The 20,823-nt window shown below is 46.4% G+C and overlaps 1 protein-coding gene across 2 annotated transcripts in view; it reads right to left on the bottom strand.

Annotated features, from left to right (window-relative positions):
* exoc6b (exocyst complex component 6B) overlaps positions 1-20,823 on the bottom strand; it is a 631,370-nt gene that overhangs the window by 320,605 nt on the left and 289,942 nt on the right. The window lies entirely within an intron of this gene.

The following is a 20,823-nucleotide window of genomic DNA, read 5'->3' as shown; positions in this document are numbered from 1 at the left end:
GCACATCAAGGTGAGGGATATCACTGTTCCATTTCAGGCAGCCAGTAACAACATCAAACACTGACAGGTACATCACAGGGTTAGATACAGAGTAAAGCTCCCTCTACACTGTCCCCATCAAACACTCCCAGGACAGGTACAGCACGGGGTTAGATACAGAGTAAAGCTCCCTCTACATTGTCCCCATCAAACACAGTAAGAGTTTTAACAACACCAGGTTAAAGTCCAACAGGTTTATTTGGTAGCAAATGCCATTAGCTTTTGGAGCGCTGCCCCTTCGTCAGATGGAGTGGATATCTGCTCAAACGTTTATGAGCAGATTTCCACTCCATCTGACGAAGGAGCAGTGCTCCGAAAGCTAATGGTATTTGCTACCAAATAAACCTGTTGGACTTTAACCTGGTGTTGTTAAAACTCTTACTGTGTTTACCCCAGTCCAACGCCGGCATCTCCACATCATGCCCAACAAACACTGCCAGGACAGATACAGCAGGGGGTTAGATACAGAGTAAAGCTTCCTCTACACTGTTCCATCAAACACTCCCCGGACAGGTACAGCACGGGGTTAGATACAGAGTAAAGCTCACTCTACACTGTCCCCATCAAACACTCCCAGGACAGGTACAGCACGGGGTTAGATACAGAGTAAAGCTCACTCTACACTGTCACCATCAAACATTCCCAGGACAGGTACAACACGGGGTTAGATACAGAGTTTGATTTGATTTGATTTATTATTGTCACATGTAAACATACAGTGAAAAGTATTGTTTTTTGCACGCTATACAGACAAAACATACCATTCATAGAGAAGGAAACGAGGGAGTGCAGAATGTAATGTTACAGTCATAACTAGGGTGTAGAGAAAGATCAACTTAATGCAAGGTAAGTCCATTCAAAAGTCTGACAGCAGCAGGGAAGAAGCTGTTCTGGACTCAGTTGGTACGTGACCTCAGACTTTTGTATCTTTTTCCCGACTGAATAAGATGGAAGAGAGAATGTCCGTGGTGCGTGGGGTTAGGTACAGAGTAAAGCGCCCTCTACACTGTCCCCATCAAACACTCCCAGGACAGATCAGCACGGTGTTAGATACAGAGTAAAGCTCCCTCTACACTGTCCCCATCAAACACTCCCAGGACAGGTGCAGCATGGGGTTAGATACAGAGTAAAGCTCCCTCTACGCTGTCCCCATCAAACACTCCCAGGACAGGTACAGCACGGGTTAGATACAGACTGAAGCTCCATCTATTGAAATTTCCAAGATTTAAATTCAGCTATCCTTATGGCCTGCTGAGCACTTCCAGCATTTTCTGTTCAGATTTCAGATTTCCAGCATCTGCGGTATTTTGCTATTTGTTCACGGATATTGGTTGGCCAAGGGTATCAAGTCTTATGAAACAAATACAGTAAAGTGAAGTTGAGATACAGATTCGCAATGATCATGTTTAATTTTGTCAACCTTCCTAAAACTCCTGCTTGGCCCCAGTATCGCCTTGCCAGATTGTGTCTCGGTGGTGCGAATCACCCAGCACTTTTCCTGAATGGGAGACTGATCCTGGGTGCGCTGCTGGTATAATTCTGATAAAGGTATGTGACATTGTTAGCTCGTGTCTGCACTCAAAACCCTTCCCATACGCCACTCGTGCCTTCATTGTTGCATTCCTGGTGCTCAGAGCCCTGCAGTTAAAACTGAAGTTTCCTCATTGCTAATGTTGCAAACCAAGTCACCAGGAAATTCAGGCCTATTGCTTGTAAGAATTTCAACTACTTTTTGAAACTGGTAAACACTATTATTATTCAGAGTGTAAATTTGTGGCAACGGGCCTTTTCTTAAGCACCAGGGAGACAGTGGCATTGTGGTAATGTTGCTGGACTAGTAATCTAGAGGCCCAGTCAATGCTCTGGGGACATGGGTGAAAAGCCCACAATGGCAGCTAGAGGAATTTGAATTTGATCCAACAGACCTTTTTATGGTCGCCCCTCTGATTCCCGTGGCGGGCGGGATGGTAAAATTCCGGCCATTGTGTCTCATTTTGAGTCAATTTTAAACATAGGCATAGAGTCAGAGAGGTTTACAGCATGGAAACAGGCCCTTCGGTCCAACTTGTCCATGCTGCCCTTTTTTTTAAACCCATACAATAATCCCAATTGCCCGCATTTGGCCCATATCCCTCTGTACCCATTTTACCCATGTAACTGTCTAAATGCTTTTTAAAAGACAAAACTGTACCCCTGGCAGCTTGTTCCAGACATTCATCACCCTCTGTGTGAAAACATTGCCCCTCTGGACCTTTTGTATCTCTCCCGTCTCACCTTAAACCTATGCCCTCTAGTTTTAGACTCCCCTACCTTTGGGAAAAGATATTGACTATCAAGCTGATCTGTGCCCCTCATTATTTTATAGACCTCTATAAGGTCACCCCTCAGCCTTCTACGCTCCAGAGAAAAAAGTCCCAGTCTATCCAGCCTCTCCTCATACCTCAAACCATCAAGTCCCAGTAGTAAATCTTTTCTGCAATCTTTCTAGTTTAATAATATCCTTCCTATAATAGGTGACCAGAATTGCACACAGTATTCCAAGTGTGGCCTTACCGATGTCTTGTACAAGTTCAACAAGACGTCCCAACTCCTGTGTTCAATTTTCTGACCAATGAAACCAAGCATGCTGAATGCCTTCTTCACCACTCTGTCCACCTGTGACTCCACTTTCAAGGAGCTATGAACATGTACCCCTAGATCTCTTTGTTATGTAACTCTGCATTTAACTAAATTAAACTCCATCTGCCATTCATCAGCCCACTGGCCCAATTGATCATGATCCCGTTGCAATCCGAGATAACCTTCTGCACTGTCCACTATGCCACCAATCTCGCTGTCATCTGCAAACTTACTAACCATGCCTCCTAAATTCTCATCCAAATCATTAATATAAATGACAAATAACAGTGGACCCAGCACTGATCTCTGAGGCACACCGCTGGTAGTCATGATGTGCAGATGCCGGCGTTAGACTGGGGTGAACACAGTAAGAAGTCTCACAACACCAGGTTAAAGTCCAACAGGTTTATTTGGTAGCAACTCTGGGCGGCATGGTGGCACAGTGGTTAGCACTGCTGCTTCATAGCTCCAGGAACCTGGGTTCGATTCCCGGCTCGGGTCACTGTCTGTGCGGAGTTTGCACATTCTCCCCGTGTCTGCGTGGGTTTCCTCCGGGTGCTCCGGTTTCCTCCCACAGTCCAAAGATGTGCGGGTTAGGTTGATTGGCCAAGCTAAATTGCCCCTTAGTGTCCCGGGATGCGCAGATTAGCGGGTAAATATGAGGGTTAGAGGGATTAGCAGGTAAATATACGGGGATAGGGCTTGGTTGGGATTGTTGTCGGTGCAGATTCGATGGGCCGAATGGCCTCTTTCTGTACTGTAGGGGTTTTATGGTTATGGTTAAACCTGTTGGACTTTAACCTGGTGTTGTGAGACTTCTTACTGTGCACACCGCTGATCACAGGTCTCCAGTTTGAAAACCAACCCTCTACAATCACCCTCTGGCCTGTCATCAAGATAATTTTGTATCCATTTAGCTACCTCACCCTCGATCCCATGAGATTTAAGCTTATGCAACAACTTGCCATGTGGTACCTTGTCAAAGGCCTTGCTAAAGTCCATGTAGACAACATCTACTGCACTGCCCTCATCTAACTTCTTGGTTACCCCTTCAAAAATCTCTATCAAATTTATGAAACACGATTTTCCACTCACAAAGCCATGCTGACTGTCCCTAATCAGTCCTTGCGTCTCTAAATGTCTGTAGATCCTGTCTCTCCAACAACGTACCCACCATAGATGTGAGGCTCACCGGCCTGTAGTTCCCAGGCTTTTCCCAGCAGCCCTTTTTGAACAAAGGCACAAAATTTGCCACCCTCCAATCTTCAGGCACCTCATCTGTGACTATCGATGATTCAAATATCTCTGCTAGGGGACCCGCAATTTCCTCCCTACTTTCCCACAATGTCCTGGGATACACTTCATCGGGTCCCGGGGATTTATCTACCTTGATGCGCTTTAAGACTTCCAGCACCTCCTTGTCTGTAATATGTACACTCCTCAAGACATCGCTCTTTAATTCCCTAAGTTCCCTAACATCCATGCTTTTCTCAACAGTAAATACTGATGAGAAATATTTATTTAGGATCTCACCTATCTCTTGTGGACCCGCACATACATGACCTTGTTGATCCTTAAGAGGCCCTACTCTCTCCCTAGTTACTCTTTTGGCCTTTATGTATTTGTAGAAGCTCTTTGGATTCTCCTTTGTCTTATCTGCCAAAAACAATCTCATGTCCCCTTTTTGCCCTCCTGATTTCTCTCTTATCTCTACTCCTACACCTTCTATACTCATCAAGGGATTCACTTGATCCCCAGCTGCCAATGCATGTCATGTGCCTCCTTCTTCCTCTTGACCAGGGCCTCAATATCCCGAGTCATCCAGGATTCGCTACTTCGGCCAGCCTTGCCCTTCACTCTAAGAGGAATGTGCTTACCCTGAACCCTGGTTAACACACTTTTGAAAGCCTGCCACTTACCAGATGTCCCTTTGCCTTCCCACAGACTGCCCTTCCTTATTTCCCCCTCTCTAGTCGGCCCATCCACATACTGGGATGCTCCCCTACTACTTTGTGCTCTCTGTTCTGCTCACTATAACAATCTATAGCAAAGAAACTGGTTACGGAACTTGTCTCCCGGCAGAGTTACTCTGACTAGACAGAGTACAAAAAAAGCTACAGCACTTTGCAAACCGTTGATATCGATTCATTTGCTGTCTCTGGAATGAAGTAGAAATATGGGAACAGGAGAAGGCCCCTCAAGCCTGTTCCGCTGTTCAGTTAGATCATGGCTGATCTGTATCTCAACTCCATCCTCCTGGCTTAGTTTTGTAGCCCTTCATATCCAAAAATCTATCAATCTCAGTTTGGACATTTTTAAATGACCCCCACCATTTGGGGGGAAAGAGTTCTAGATTTCCACCAACATTATATATCAATATTTTGTTTTTTAAAAAGGCTCCTTCCTCACACATTTTCAACTAGTTTATTTTGTAACATGTAATTGAGAGCCAGCCATTTACAACAAAGTAGTTCTCTGTATCTGTGCTGATATGTAAGGGTAGCTTGCCATAGATTTTCATGCACTCCAATCCTGACACACATAACAAGCGTATCCAGGACATGGTTCCAAAACGCTTGATCCATGTTGTGCTTCGAATTTAATAAAACAATTTTTGTGCACTATAATATAATTATCTTACATTATCTTAAGGATGCTGGAGACCTCAGTAATAAACTAGCTTGTGACTCACACAAGGGACTCAACCTTGCCAAGGGAAAACTACTGGCAGAAACGTGTTACATGATCAACCTCCAGGAGTACATCAAGCCAGGTTTGGCAACACTAATGAAGTGCTTTGGGACATTATTTTTTTCACCTTAAAAGTGCCATATCCCTGCACAAGCAGAGATGTAGAATGAAGCACGGATATGATAGGCTCAGCAGCCTCCTCTGTGCCGCATCATCCTATAAAATGGACTTTAGGCTCCATCTAAATAAAACATTTACTTAAAACAATTGGTGTTTTGAAATAAGGCTCAAAGAAAAGAAAAACCTCCCAAGAAGTTCAGAGATACAAAATATATTCAAAATTTACAGATGGTCTTGGACTGTTTTCAACGTTATAATCACAACTCTAGGGTTCAGAGGATGTTTACAAACCACAACTAAATCCAGAGATGAGATTATAGATTTAAGCTCTCTACCATCTATCCACCGGTTGACATGCACATTGCCGTGTTCACTTGTGGAGAGTAATGGGGGGGGGAAGAGGTTATTCTATCCTTTCATGGCAGATAGCGCCGTGTGCAGTGAAAGTTGCGGAGAAGTAATATATATCTACTTTTGAGGATTGGCAACTCACTGCAACATTTAGTGAATCAGTCAACCGCCCAGTGACCATCACTTTCTGTGAATCAGTTAGATTGTTAACAGGGTGATTTTGTTTGGATTTGTCAATTATGCAACAATACTGCATTGAAAAGTAAGAGTAACTGCTGAATGAAAAGAGAAAAAAATGCTTCATTAATACAGTGCTTTTCACAATCTCAGGATGTCCCAAAGTACTTTACAGTAATTAAGTACAGTCACTGTTGTAATGTGGGTGGCAGGGAGTTAATTTGCACACAACAAGCTCCCACAATCAGTATTGAGATGTTGACCAATATGTTTAAAGCGCGGATGGATGGATGGATTCCTGATCGGTAAGGGAATTAAGGGTTATGGGGATCAGGTGGGTAAGTGGTACTGATCCACGTCAGATCAGCCATGATCTTATTGAATGGCGGGGCAGGCTCGAGGGGCTAGATGGCCTACTCCTGCTCCTATTTCTTATGTTCTTATGTTCTTATGACCAGATAACCCATTTTATGGTGTTGGTTGAAGGATAACTACTGGGGATGGCACCAGGGAGAATTTCTCCTCTTCTTCAAATGGTGAGAGTGCTTCTGATCGGGCGGGACAGTGTTCAGAATATACTGCAGTGGAATATGTCCTTCAGTTCACAACTACCAATTCAGAGGCTAAAGTTTCACTGCATCGCTACAACGGACACTTGACAGGACAGAGATACATACCAATGCCAAATTTCCAATCTTGTCTTGGCTGTAACCATGCCCGGAAATTAAGACAACATTAAGCTCACAATATGGTACTTGCGTCAGCTTGTGCAAGTACAAAAAAAAATGTATCCTTACAACCTTGCCCAGCACAAGTTGTCAGAGTTAAAATTGGAGTTATAACAATCATGGTCAAATTCATGCTTATTTTCTCCCCTGCACCTCCTAGCGGACAGATGGATTTCTGTGTTTCCCAACTCTCAGGACTCCATGAAGGTAACATGAGCCAATTACCCTGGAGTTATTACATCATTAAGTCCTTAAGAGTTCTTGCTGCAACTCCACATCATGTCAAATATGCTATTCTGCAGTCTCTGGATTCCATTACCATTAATGATGATTGGGTTTAATAAGAGGTAATGACATACATTTTCAGTGGCATGGGATCAATGAAAACCAGATAAATCCCACTCACAGGGTTAATTCTCAATTACAGAGAACTTTAAATATAAACAAGCTGTTTTGAGAGAATTAAAACTCACCTCAGGGTAGCTCAGTTCTCATTTTGTGTTTGACTGGGTGAGGGAATTTTGGTGCTCGAGAACAGAGCACTGGTATCAACAGCTAGAGAGAGGCTCCAGACCTGGTTTGGGTGACTGAGATGCACATTTGTGGGGCCATTACCGGCAATGACTCCACTGAAGTGGTGACACTGGTAGACAGCCAGCCTGATTGGACAAAGCTGTCCACCGATGTCACAGGGTGGTCTTGGCACAGATACTGGGCAAGGTGCGGGGCCACTGGACAAAATTCAGATTGGAAGTGAGTGGGCAGAATCACATACTCGAGTTTGCATTGGGCAAGGGTCGTTATGTAGGCCTAAGGAAAGGGATGGCCCAAGTGGACTGGGCAAGAGTATTAAAGGGAAGGAGGGTAAAAGAACAGTGGCAGTTGTTTAGGGAGATATTCAAGACATCTTAACTACGGACATTCCTGAGAGGACGAGGAATTGCAAAAGGGTGAAAAATCATCCATGGCTTAATAAGGAAATCAAGGATAACATCAGGGCAAAAGCGAGGGCATATAATACTGCAAAAGTTAGTGGCAGCATGGAGGATTGGGAGGACTTCAAATACAATATCAAAAATGCTAAAATGGACTATGAAAGGAAGCTAGCTGAAAACATAAACACTGACACCAAAAGTTTCTATAAGTATCTACAAAGGAAGCGAATGGTGAAAGTAGATGTTGGCCCTTTAGAGGATGGAAATGGTGATGTAATAATGGGAAACTTGGAGATGGCAGAGGCACTAAAGCAATACTTTGTCTCTTGTCTTCACAGCAGAAGATAATAATTCTGTCCCAAAAACTGCAGTTAATACAGTGGAATTTGGTGAAATTTCTATAACCAGGGAGGAGGTACTCAGTAAACTGAAGGGTTTAAAAGTAGACAAGTTCCTGGGACCTGATGGCCTATACACTAGGGTGATAAAGGAGGTCACAGCAGAGATAGTGGATGCATTAGTTATGATATTCCAAAATTCCCTGGATCTCAGAAAGGTACTCGTGGAAACATGCTAATGTGACGCCCATATTCAAGAAAGGAGAGGGGCAAAAAATGGGAAACTATAGACCAGTCAGTTTGACCTCTGTGGTGGGAAAGTTGCTGGAGTGAATCATTAAGGAGGATGTGACTGAGTATCTGGAACAGCAATGCTCCATTCACCAGGGTCAGCACGGCTTTGTGAAGGGCAGGTCTTGTTTGACAGTCCAGCTGAAATGTAAATAACAAGCAAACTTTCCAAAAAATGCAAGGTTCCTTAACTTTCTAGCTTGACAATGCAATGGATCTATTCAAGAACTTGTGTTACATAGTTCTTTTAAAGTTGAAAGACAGTTTACAGTTGGATATTAGAGCCAAGTGAGAGGAAAATGATAGCACTGGTCAAATGTGCAGTGAAGAAAGTGGGTTGCCATGTGGCCCCTCCAGGGAGGAGATATGTATGAGGTTCAGGATGAGAGTTAGAGCCTGGGGAAAATGGCTGAAGGCTCTCAGCAATGGCGAAGTGGACGGAGGGCAGAACACACACACACAAAAGCAACAAAGAGAGTGAGCAGAGGTGTGGGGCTGGAGCAGGTTGCAGAGACAGGAAGAACAAGGCTTGGAAAGGGTGCTTAGAACAGGATCTTGAAGTGAATGTGCTGATGAATAAGGAGGCTGACAAGAACAAGGGAAACAAGAGCTTTGTGTATCATCAGTTGAAGTGGAATTCAGGAGACCCACGAGGATGAAATTTGTCTGGTCTGAAAGTCTCAAAGACATGAATCAGGTGTCAACTGGCGTGGGAGTGAAATAGGATTAAAGACAGGTAATAATAAGTCCCTCAAGCCTGCATCGCCATTCAATAAGATCATGGCTGAACTGTTAGTGACCTTAAATACACTTTCTTGCTCTGCCCTCCACTCCGACCTCCGCCCTTAACCTTTGATTCCCATCTTGATCAAAAATCTGTCCATCTCAGTCTTGAGTATATTCAATGACTCAGTCCCTGCTAATCTCTTTGGAAGAATTCCAAACACTAATGATCATCCGAGAAAAATTCCTCCTCATCTTAAATGGAAGACGCCTTGCTTATAAATTGTGTCCCCTCGTTCTAGATACCCCCACAAGGGGAAATATCCTTTCAGCAAGCACCCTGCCAAGCCCCCTCAGAACTGTACCTGCTTCAATAACTCACTCTTCTAAATTCCAATGAGTATAGGTCCATACAATTCGAGCTTTCCTCAAAACAACTCTGTCCTCTCTGGGATCCCCATTTCTTCAGGGACAGAAGTAGAAAGTCCAGGCAGTGAACTAGAATGGGATATGAGGATTAAGCAGGACAACAACCCTTGCGCATCATCTAATTGAGTGGGTTGGAAGGAGATTGAGATTAGCCTTAAACTTCTGTTGAGGGATCAGCAAGATGGCTATGGATGCGCCAACTCTGAGCATATCACAATTATGTTCATGTAGTGGTTCATTATGATGGGATATAAGCAGACACAGTTCACTCAAACGTCAAGCAGATCAGCTGGTCATCAATCACATCAGCTGGTCATCAATCACAAAGCAGCTGGAATTTAACAGGCAGTTTCTTCTTCATTTCTTGCTAAAATACCATTACTCCCCAAGTCTGCCTACTCAAACCGTTCAAAGATATGAATTTTGATCAAAAAGAAGCCATTTTTTTCCATCAAAATTCTCCTTCCATCTATACCCATGAATTAGCTGATGCTATTCTAGCTGCACAAAAGATTTCATCTCAACTCCACCTTGTTAGATGTGACACTCCACCCTTACTGAAAAGGCACACAGCCCCTCAAGCCTGGTCCACCACTCAATAAATCTAGGCTGAGTTTTACATATCCCATACCATACCTCATATTCTTTGATAAATTCTGCTCTTTCATGCAAATTTCTTCCCATTGCATCTGGGGATGTAAGGAGTGTATGGGAGAAGTAGTACCCCTCACAGGTCGACTCACCATACTCTTTGTAGCAGCTCCTGTACTGGTCCTCACCTTCACTCTCACCTGTGACTGTTAATGTGCAGCAGTGGCCACTCCCCGGTAAACCGTTTTGATGGACGGGCCAAAAAAAGGTTAGAGTAGCCACCGGGTCTTGGTGACTTAAGGATTTGTTCGCCCTGGCAGACAGAGACTGATTCCAGTGGACTGCGTGGATGAGACCAATCTTAGTCCGATTGTCTTAAAAGTGGATTGTCACCGTGTTGTTGAACATGTAAAGTCTGACAAAACGTCCTGGTCACCCATTGCATCCAGATCTATCTCCAACTGTCTAAATTGGTCTTGCCCCTGGACCAAGGGAGGTTAGGACAAAAGATTGAGGGTTAAGATGCACAACTCTTCCTCACTATAATCTAACACAAGCGCAAATCATGTTCATCATCTTTCTACCATAGGTTACAAGTCCTGTGGCTATGGACAAGCAACGTGGGAGCAGGTGTGGAGCAGGACGCAGGCAGCTCAGGCCATTGGGCCACTTTACAGTGGAAGGAAGCAGAAGTGGAACTCGGCAGCCCCCTTTTTGACGAGGCAGTTTTTTTCAGGGCCACCTTCTTAGTATGAGGGAGGGACTAGAAAAGATGCCCGAAATGTTGTCTGCTTTGCTTCCCTGGTCAGTAAGCCGCAGCTGGCAGGGGTTCTTTCAACGCAGTCATAAGTTAATCTCAAAAAATAAAGGTGACACCTGTCATCATGGTGCATGGAAGGTGCACACCCTTAGGGACAAAGCCACAGACGACAGACTTGAGACAATGCATAGAAAGGGGTTACGTGCTAGATGTTTTGTCATCATGAGGGAGCCAGAAAACTGCGTTGGTGATTAAGAACTCATGGGCAGACACGGGTTCAGCGAGTCCACCTGAGGAAGTCTGTGCAGGTTACACATTCCTTTGGAGTGGCCATGAAAAAGCAGAAAGGCACACTGCTTGGATAGGCACCTTCGCCTTGAAAGACAAGCAAGAAGGAGCTTCAGGCAGACAAATATCTTGAGTTAATGTCATCCCTGTTCATTACCTCTGTTAATCAATTATCAGAGACACTTGATGTTTGCATCCCGCGCGCTCACGGTCAGGTCCACCGACGTCAAGCCGGTGTTCTTCTCTGACCACTGCCTCCTGCTGGCAGACTGTCAGCTGGAGGAAACCCAGAAAGTGGGCAGGGGGTCCTAGAAGCTAAATGTAGAACTGTTGACCCCACAGAACCTCGAGGAACTCAAAAGGGTTTACCACGGTTGGAGAACCGTGAAACCCTTCTTTGAGTCTCCATCGCTCTGGTGGGAAACCATCAAGGGCAACATCAAGAGGTTCTTTATCCGCAAAGGGGTTCAGAAGGCCAGGGAGAGACGGGGGGAAATGTCCCGACTCCAGAAAAGCAGGAGCTGCTCCAACTGCAGTTGATGGGGGTTGATGTCAAGGAGGTTCTCCGGGAGGTGAAGAGCCAGCAAGCCTCGCTCTTTGCCTCGGAGGCCTCCAAGGTTATCTTCCGGTCCAGGGTCCGCTCCGTGGAGCAGGACGAAACGTGCTCGCGTTTCTTCTTCCAGAAGGTGCACAGAGAAACCTCTGTGATCAGCAGCCTGAAGGAAGAAGATGGCTTTGTAGGGTCATCGCAGTCTGACATTCTGAGGATTTGCAAATCCTTCTATGCCAGACTGTATGTCCTGAAGCCAACAGACAGCACGGCCTCCCAGTCTTTTCTGTCCTCTATCACAGAGGTCTTAGACGACGGCGAGCGGGAGAGCCTGGACAGACCGGTAGCTCTGGATGAGCTGACAAAGGCCATCGAGTCCCTTCAGAAGGGTAAAACTCCCGGTAGCGACGGCTTACCGGCTGAGTTTTACTCGGCGTTGTGGGACTTGACGGGCCCGGACCTCCTGAAAGTATACGAGAGTATGCTTCTGGAAGGCAGCATGTCAGAATCCATGAGGAAAGGCATCATTACCCTCATCTACAAGCAGAAGGGAGAAAGGGAAGAAATTAGAAATTGGAGACCCATTTCACTATTGAACGTGGATTATAAAATTCTGGCCAAGGTCATCGCCAACCGGGTCAAGTCTGCTCTGGGGTCAGTGATCCATCCTGATCAAACCTGTGCTGTACCCGGCAGGAAGATCTCTGATAGCCTCGCGCTACTCAGGGATACGATCGCCTACGTGCAAGGTGGGTGGACACCTGCCTCATCAGTCTAGACCAGGAGAAGGCGTTTGACAGAATATCGCACAGCTACATGACGGATGTGCTCTCCAAAATGGGCTTTGGGGAGGGAATCCACAATTGGATCCAACTGCTCTACACAGACATCAGTAGCGCAGTTTCATCAATGGGTGGGAATCAGATCGTTTTCAGATCAGGTCTGGAGTCAGGCAGGGCTGCCCTCTCTCCTCCATCCTTTTTGTGTGTTGCATTGAACCCTTTGCTGAGGCCCTCAGAAGTGACCCAGGCATCAAAGGGGTTACAACCCCAGGCAGCGGAGGGACGCAAGTCAAAGCCTCCCTCTACATGGATAACGTGGCTGTCTTCTGCTCGGACCCCTCGTCTGTTCGCAGGCTTCTTCGAGTCTGTGAGCAGTTCGAGCTGGCCTCGGGGGCCAAAGTCAACCAGGGTAAGAGTGAGGCCATGTTCTTTGGGAACTGGCCTGACACATCCTTTGTCCCCTTCACCATTAGGGTAGACTACCTCAAGGTGCTGGGGATATGGTTCGGAGCGGCAGGGGCATGCGCCAAAAACTGGGAGGAGCGCATCGCCAAAGCCAGACAAAAATTGGGATTGTGGGAGCAACGCTCCCTCTCCATCACTGGGAAGAACCTTGTGATCCGATGCGAGGTCCTGTCCGTGTTGTTGTACGTGGCGCAGGTGTGGCCTCTTCCCAAATCCTGCGCAGCAGCAGTGACCCGGGCCATCTTCAAGTTTATCTGGAGATCAAAGATGGATCGTGTCCGGAGGGAGGTGATGCACAAATCTCCAGAGAACGGAGGGAAAAACGTTCCCAACGCCGCCCTCATCCTGATGGCCACCTTTGTGTGCGGCTGCATCAAGCTGTGTGTAGATCCTCGGTACAGTAACAGCAAGTGCCACTATTTATTGAGGTTCTACCTGTCCCAAGTGTTGCGGAGGATGGGTCTGGCCACATTGCCGCGGAACGCTCCAAGTAGTTGGACCGTACCGCAGCACCTGTCCTTCGTGGACAAATTCTTCCGGAAACACACCTTTGACCACATGGCTATCAAGCAGTGGTCAGCACGTAATGTCCCTTGAGGCCCTGAGAGAAAAGGAGACGGCAGATCCTGTCGGATGGTTCCCTGAGCGGACTGTCAGTGTCATCTGGCAGAATGCCTCATCACCAGAACTCACAAACAGGCACCAAGACCTGGCTTGGCTGGTGGTGAGAAGGGCACTCCCCGTCAGATCCTTTATGCACGCCCGAGGGCTCAACCTCACCGCACGCTGCCCTCGAAGCGGCTGCGGGGGTGATGAGACGGTCGCACGCCTCCTTGTGGAATGTGCCTTTGCAAAGAAGGTCTGGAGTGAGATGCAGGGGTATTTGTCGTGGTTCGTCCCGAGCAGCTCGGTGACGCTGGACTCTGTGCTCTACGGGCTGTTTCCGGGGACGCACACCGAGACAAATATCAACTGCTGCTGGAGGGTCATCAACTCGGTGAAGGATGCGCTTTGGTCTGCCAGAAACTTGCTGATCTTCCAGCTAAAAGAATTGTCCTCGACCGAGTGTTGCAGACTGGCACATTCCAAGGTCCAGGACTGTGTGCTCAGGGACGCGCTCAAGCTTGGGGCAGCCGCCGCAAAGGCACAATGGGGAAAGGCCACCGTGTAAAGCGTCTCAACCGAGGCAGACCGAGGGCCCGGTAACTGCAGAATACCCTCGGCCTGCGTAAGTGTGTGCCAACCTGAAAAATAACGGCACACAGTAAACTCTGATGATGCATGTACATAGTTTTAAGTAATGAAATGTAATGAATGTAATGTTTTGTAAATAAGCACTGTATTGTGGGGTAAAAATGATTCATTTATTGGACTGTTTGTAACTATTGGATCTGCCGTTTGAAATGTCTTATTTGAGAGTTTGTTTTGTGAATAAAGTATATTTTTGAAATAAATAAAAAATCAGAGACACTTGATGCAACTTTACAACAAAGCAGCAACTGTTAGTGTATTGCTGCTCTTTTATAAAGTCATCAAAGTTGGATATATTATACGTAATCCCCTCATCTATGTCATTGATGCAATAAGGCCCCAACATTTATACTTGTGGAACTTCACCACCCCCCTGAACGTGGTCCATGAGGACAAAGTCTTGAAAGCGTGTTATAAATGATACCAGGTTATTTCATAGTTGTGCCTTTTGCAGGCGCCTGGTGCTCAGACTTGGTCCCCCCAGTGTCAAGGCCGTTATTACATGTTTGTCCCTACAGATTCCCATCCTCATGTTCCAAAATAAATGAATAAAGTAGATGCTGTGTCAAATCAAACACATAATTAAATGGCTGCTTCCAGTTTTTCTCTTTTAAAGTGGGCACCTGGGTTTGTAGTGCAGGAAGGCTTGCAAAATGAAAATGTTGGGGTCCAAGACAGACCCACATTATACTAAGTTCCACAATATAGGGGACTGTGTTATAGTCGGGTCCAAATGTATATCCTAGTCATCCTGAAAATGATCCACCTATTCCTGCTGTTTGCAGTCCACTAACCAATAAGGATTTTGACCCAACAACAGTGAAGGAACTTTCTCTTGAATGTATTGTGATCACTTTACTATCCTTTCATGTATTCCGCACCATTATCCTTCAGGACGTTACTGGGGCTTAGTGGGCTAAATTATGGGAACAGTTAACGTAAATGTGGCTTATATTCCCTTGACTTTAAAAGGGTGGCACAGTGGTAGCACTGCTGCCTCACAGCGCCAGGAACACGGGTTCGATTCCCAGCTTGGTTCACTGTATGTGCAGAGTCTGCACGTTCTCCTGGTGTCTGCGTGGGTTTCCTCCGGGTGCTCCGGTTTCCTCCCACAGTCCAAAGATGTGTGGGTTAGGTGGATTGGCCATGATAAATTGCCCCTTAGTGTCAGGGGGACTAGCTAGGATAAATAGATGGGGTTGTGGGGATAGGGCCTGGGTGGGCTTGTGCTCGGTGCAGACTCGATGGGCCTAATTGCCTCCTTCTGCACTGTGGGATTCTATGATTTGGTATGATCTATTTGAGGGTGTTTTGCATGTTGAAAGGATATGACTTGGTGGAAAAAGTAGATAAAGTATTTCCACTGGTGGCAGAATCAAAAATATGGAGCTGTGATATTAAAATCAGTGCTTGACATTTGGGGGGAAATCACAAAGCATTCTTTCCAAGCGAAGGGTTGATAAAAACTGGAATTCTTCCCCTCCTCCCACTTTCCAGTATATCCCCACATTGCCCATCCTTTGGATGGAAGCCCAGAATATGAGCGTTCGGATGTTGTTTGACCATGTGGGGGGCCATGTGGATGCTTGGGGGATCAACCAGAGTGTCAAGACTCAGAGAGCTAGACCTTTGCTCGGTATGGGTGTCAAGGATCATGAAGCTAAGGCTTCATGATCCTTGATGCCCATGGATCCGAAATGGAGCTGAATGGCAAAACAGATTCAAGAAGCTGAATGGCCTATCCCTGTTTCTATGTTCCTAGTCTTCAGGTATTCCATTCCACAAAGTGATTAAGCTCAAGTTCTGTTGTTTGCAGGAACTGTTCTTCGCATGTACATCTTGGAAAACGGCAACACCCCCAACCAATTAAATGCCCTGCACAAATTCATCAAGTGAGCTGGCTTGTCACCACACTATACAAAGTAAAGGAATTTTGGCTGATACCGCAAGACTATCACATAAAAAACATCCACTTATTGCGATAATCAGACCATCTCATTGATCATTGTTTGTTTCCTTCAGAACCATTAAACAGCCATAAGGAGCTGAGTAAAACAGAAACAAAACAAAGAGCAACCTTCATGTCTGTTGAGCTGCACGTCGATGGAATTTGGACGTGTTGTTGGCCCATGGGGTACGGAAACCGCTTACGTCAGACAAGAAGGGCAGGGTTCCAATGGTCCTGTTCCTCGGCAGAGGAAGGAGGAAATGGGCAATCAGAGTTAAAAGTGAGAGGTTTTTTTTAACCTAAATAGTCCGACATCAAAAACATATAGCTGGGCCCGTTGAGAAATGCCAAGTTTGATTACACTGCTGGTAAAAACAACGACATGATCTGATAGTGCTGGACAAAGCTGAGTGTCAGTCGTGTCACCAGCCAAAGGCATGCTTCTTTGGCTGATCCAGACGCACTTTTCATTTAAGTCTGAAACAGGGAGGGTAAACTTGTAAACATCCTCAGACTTATCTGCACGAGCAAAGGGCATCTCCCCTTCATGATGTGGTGCTGAGCCACATTAAACCAGAAGGTCACAGGTTCTATTCCTGGATGATCTCATCTACTGTGGCATTAAGGCAGGACAATTAGTCTCTTCAGTCCCAATACGGGAAAAGGAATAATCGGTCAGCTTTCCTGCCTCCCCCGCAACCCTGCTCTAAAGAGTGGGCAATCAGCAAACATAGTCTTGACTGTGATGCCCCCCACATGGTCAAACAACATCCGAACGCTCATATTCTGGGCTTCCATCCAAAGGATGGGCAATGTGGGGATATACTGGAAAGCTGCTGGAATAAACTGCGCGCTGGATTTTACCTGCCCCGGTGGGCATGTTTTTGCTATGTAAAATATGGACGACGTAGAAACATAGAAGGTAGGAGAGGAGGAGGCCATTCAGCCCTTCGAGCCTGCTCCGCCATTCATCACAATCATGGCTGATCGTACAACTCAATAGCCTAATCCCGCTTTCTCCCCATAACCTTTGATCCCATTCACCCCAAGTGCTACATCTAGCCGCCTTTTGAATACATTCAATGTTTTCACATCAACTACTTCCTGTGGTAACGAATTCGAGAGGCTCACTGCTGGACAGTGATGAGCGGAAGGGCGAAGATAAATAACTGTGACTTATCAACCGACAAACTCTGCAAAACATGACCAGCTCTCTGCTGGACACATGGCTTTGCCCAGCACTATCCTTGCACAATAACAATTGTATGTGACATCAATCATGCTCAGAAGATCTTGTCTCCCACAAGTATGCATGGGAAACCAAGCCCCAGCAGTGTAAGCAGGCTGATGAGATCAGCAAGCCACAAGGACATTTATACAGCACATATTGCTATGTATCATTGACACACTTCCACCTCCGCCCAATATTCTAATATGGACATTAGACATGTTTGCACTTTGTTTTTGCAGTTCAGTGAAACTAAAGCAACAAGGGAATTTCCAATTCCGTCCACTCCCTCTAATGCCACTCCACTAAAATTTGTCTCTTCAGAAAAGATATATCCACCAGCTTGGTTCAGTTGGTAATACTCCTGTTTCTGTTTCAGAAGTGGGTTCAAGTTCCACTCCAGAACATTAAGCACAGATTGTTGGATAACCATCCAGCCTGATACTGAAGGAGTGCTGCACTCTCGGAGGTGCCTTCTTGCATAGAATTATATAGAATATGTGGCACCGAAACAGGCCATTCAGCCCCAGCAGTTCATGCCACCATTTATACTCAAGCCTCCTCCTGTCAGCAAAACCCTCTATACCCCTCATGTACTTGTCTAACCTCCCCTTAAATGTATCTAAACTATTTGCTTTCACCACTCCCTGTGGTAGATAATTCCACAGTCTCACCACACTCTGGATATAGCATTCAAGTTTGCCTGTTCAGTGTAATGTAGAAGAATAACAACAAGATATCTTAGTGTCTTGATGAACATCTACCTTTAATCCAAATCCAAACAACAAGCTAGTCACTTGTTCTTTAGTTTTCCTTTCACCAAGCACTGACCTTTGTATACCTGTTAACACATATCTTATTTTCATGCCACTATCAGTGCCTCCTCGTCCTTAAAACTGCCTTTGTCTTGTGCCCTAAACAGCTTTGTGTAATCTTTCCTAGCTCACACCTTTTAATTTGCTCCCCCTTCTCTAACAGTATAAAATCCAGGTTGAAGTCCAACAGGTTTGTTTGAAATCACGAGCTTTCGGAGTGCAGCTCCTACCTCCACTCACCTGATGAAGGAGCAGCGCTCCAAAAGCTCGTGATTCCAATAAACCTGTTGGACTTTAACCTGGTGTTGTGAGACTTCTTACTGTGCCCACCCCAGTCCAACGTCGGCATCTCATCACATTTCTCCCTTTTTAGCTCTGAAGAAGAGTCATACAACTCAGAGCATTGACTCTGTGTTTCTCTCTCTCCACAGTTGTTGCCGGACCTGCTGAGTTTTATCCTGCATTTTCCGTTTTTATATCAGACAAATCAACTTGCCATTGTGTCAAGGGGGCAGAGGCAGAGCGGGGAGTGGGGGAGGAGGGGAGGGAATGGGGGGAACTCTGCATTGGGGGGGGTGGGGCGGGTTTGGCCATCAGGAGGCCAGCCGCTCGGAGAGGGGGGGGGGCAATCAGGGAGAGGGATGTTCGGGACCGGTGATTACTGGGGTGGGGTCAGGGCTGGCGATCAGAGGGGAGGCACATGTAGGAGTTTACTGTGCACAAAGTATCTGCTACCAGTACATAATAACAATGACTATACTTCAGAAGTATTGCATTGGCTGTGAATCGCTTTGTGACATGAAATACACTATTCCAAGCAAACTCAGTCTTTCTATTTCTAGTTCAAACAAGTCTTAAACATTATCACTCCCAGTCTGACAGAGACTGCCGAAATGATTGATAAACTCAAAGCTGCAAATTTAGTCAAGTGGCTGTGGGCTTAAGTCCCTTCAGGGCCTTGCACATAACGTGCCAGGTGATTAGTTTTTTAAAAATCCAACATGGACAATGTCATAAAACCAGAGAGTTCTGGAAGAACTGAGCAGGTCTGCCAGCATCTGTGGAAAGAGAAACAGAGTCAATGTTTCGAGTCCAATGTGACGCTTCTTCAGAACTGAAGAGAGGTCGAAATGTGATGGGTTTTATGCTGCTGGAAAGGTCAGGGGAGGGTCAGGTAGAACAATTAACTCTCATCAGCAATCTCTTTAAACGTAACGGGCGCGATTTTCCCAGTGCGCTGCACTGCTTGAGTAGCATAGCGGGCTGGGAAATGTCAGCGGGTAGCCAGAAACGGGAATCTTCCAAGGCCATTGTTTCCCACATAATCAGGCTCAAGGCAGGGAATGGCCCGAGGCTGATTACACTCTGCAACAGGGGAAGAGGGAATCAGAATATTGAATTCAATGATCAGTCATGATCAAAATAAACGGCGCAGCAGGCTCGAAGGGCCGAATGGCCTACTCCTGCTTCTAGTTTCTATACCTCGATTTGCATCTATTTAGTGAGCCCAGGACACAATCGTCTGGGCTCACTAAAGTTTCTGACCCCGCTGGTGGAGGTCCACACCAGCGTGGATCATGTATGGTCCCCAGCCACGGGGACCAGGCGTGATGGCCTCACTGGTGGGACCAAAGGCCATTGAGGTCTCCCGGGAGGTCGGGGGCAAGGGGAGGGGTGCCCCTTGGGCACTGCCAACCTGACATGCTGACAGTGATCAGCGGACACTGGGCGGTGTCAAGGGGACAGGGCCTGAGGAGGCAGAGGCAGAGCAAGGAGTGGGGGGAGGTAGGAGGGGAAGGAATGGAGAGAACTCTGCATTGATTTGATTTGATTTATTATTGTCACATGTATTAGTATACAGTGAAAGGTATTGGTTCTTGCGTGTTATACAGTCAGAGCATACCATTCATAGAGAAGGAAACGAGAGAGTGCAGAATGTAGTGTTACAGTCATAGCTAGGGTGTAGAGAAAGGTCAACTTAATGTAAGGTAGGTCCATTCAAAAATCTGATGGCACCAGGGAAGAAGCTGTTCTTGAGTCGGTTGGTCCCTGATCTCAGACTTTTGTATCTTTTTCCCAACGGAAGAAGGTGGAAGAGAGAATGTCTGAGATGCGTGGGGTCCTTAATTATGCTGGCTGCTTTGCCAAGGCAAAGGAAAGTATAGGCAGAGTCAATGGATGGGAGGCTGGTTTGCATGATGGACTGGGCTACATCCACTACCTTTTGTAGTTCCTTGCGGTCTTGGGCAGAGCAGGAGCCATACCAAGCTGCGATACAACCAGAAAGAATGCTTTCTATGGTGTATCTGTAAAAGTTGGTGAGAGTTGTGGCAGACATGCCAAATTTCCTTAGTCTTCCGAGAAAATAGAGGCGTTGGTGGCTTTCTTAACTATAGTGTCGGCATGGGGGGACCAGAACAAGTTGTTGGCGATTTGGACACCTAAACATTTGATGCATTGGGGACCGTGGGGGGGAGGTGGCTGGAGGTGGGTCCGGCCATCAGGAGGCCGGCCACTCGAGGATGGGGGGGGGGGGGGTCGTGTTCGGGACCGGTGATCACTGTGTGTGGAGGGGAGGGGGGGGGGGGGGTCAGGCCAGCGACCGGAGGGGAGGCACATGTCAACCGACCTCCCGGTACACTGGGAGAATGGCGCTTGCACGCTGGCCCCCTCAACACTCTGATGCCGGCCTCTCGGGTGAGAT

Source organism: Mustelus asterias, chromosome 1 (assembly GCF_964213995.1).
Source record: "Mustelus asterias chromosome 1, sMusAst1.hap1.1, whole genome shotgun sequence".
Taxonomy (NCBI): Eukaryota; Metazoa; Chordata; class Chondrichthyes; order Carcharhiniformes; family Triakidae; genus Mustelus; species Mustelus asterias.
This window is presented reverse-complemented; position numbering and strand designations above follow the sequence as displayed.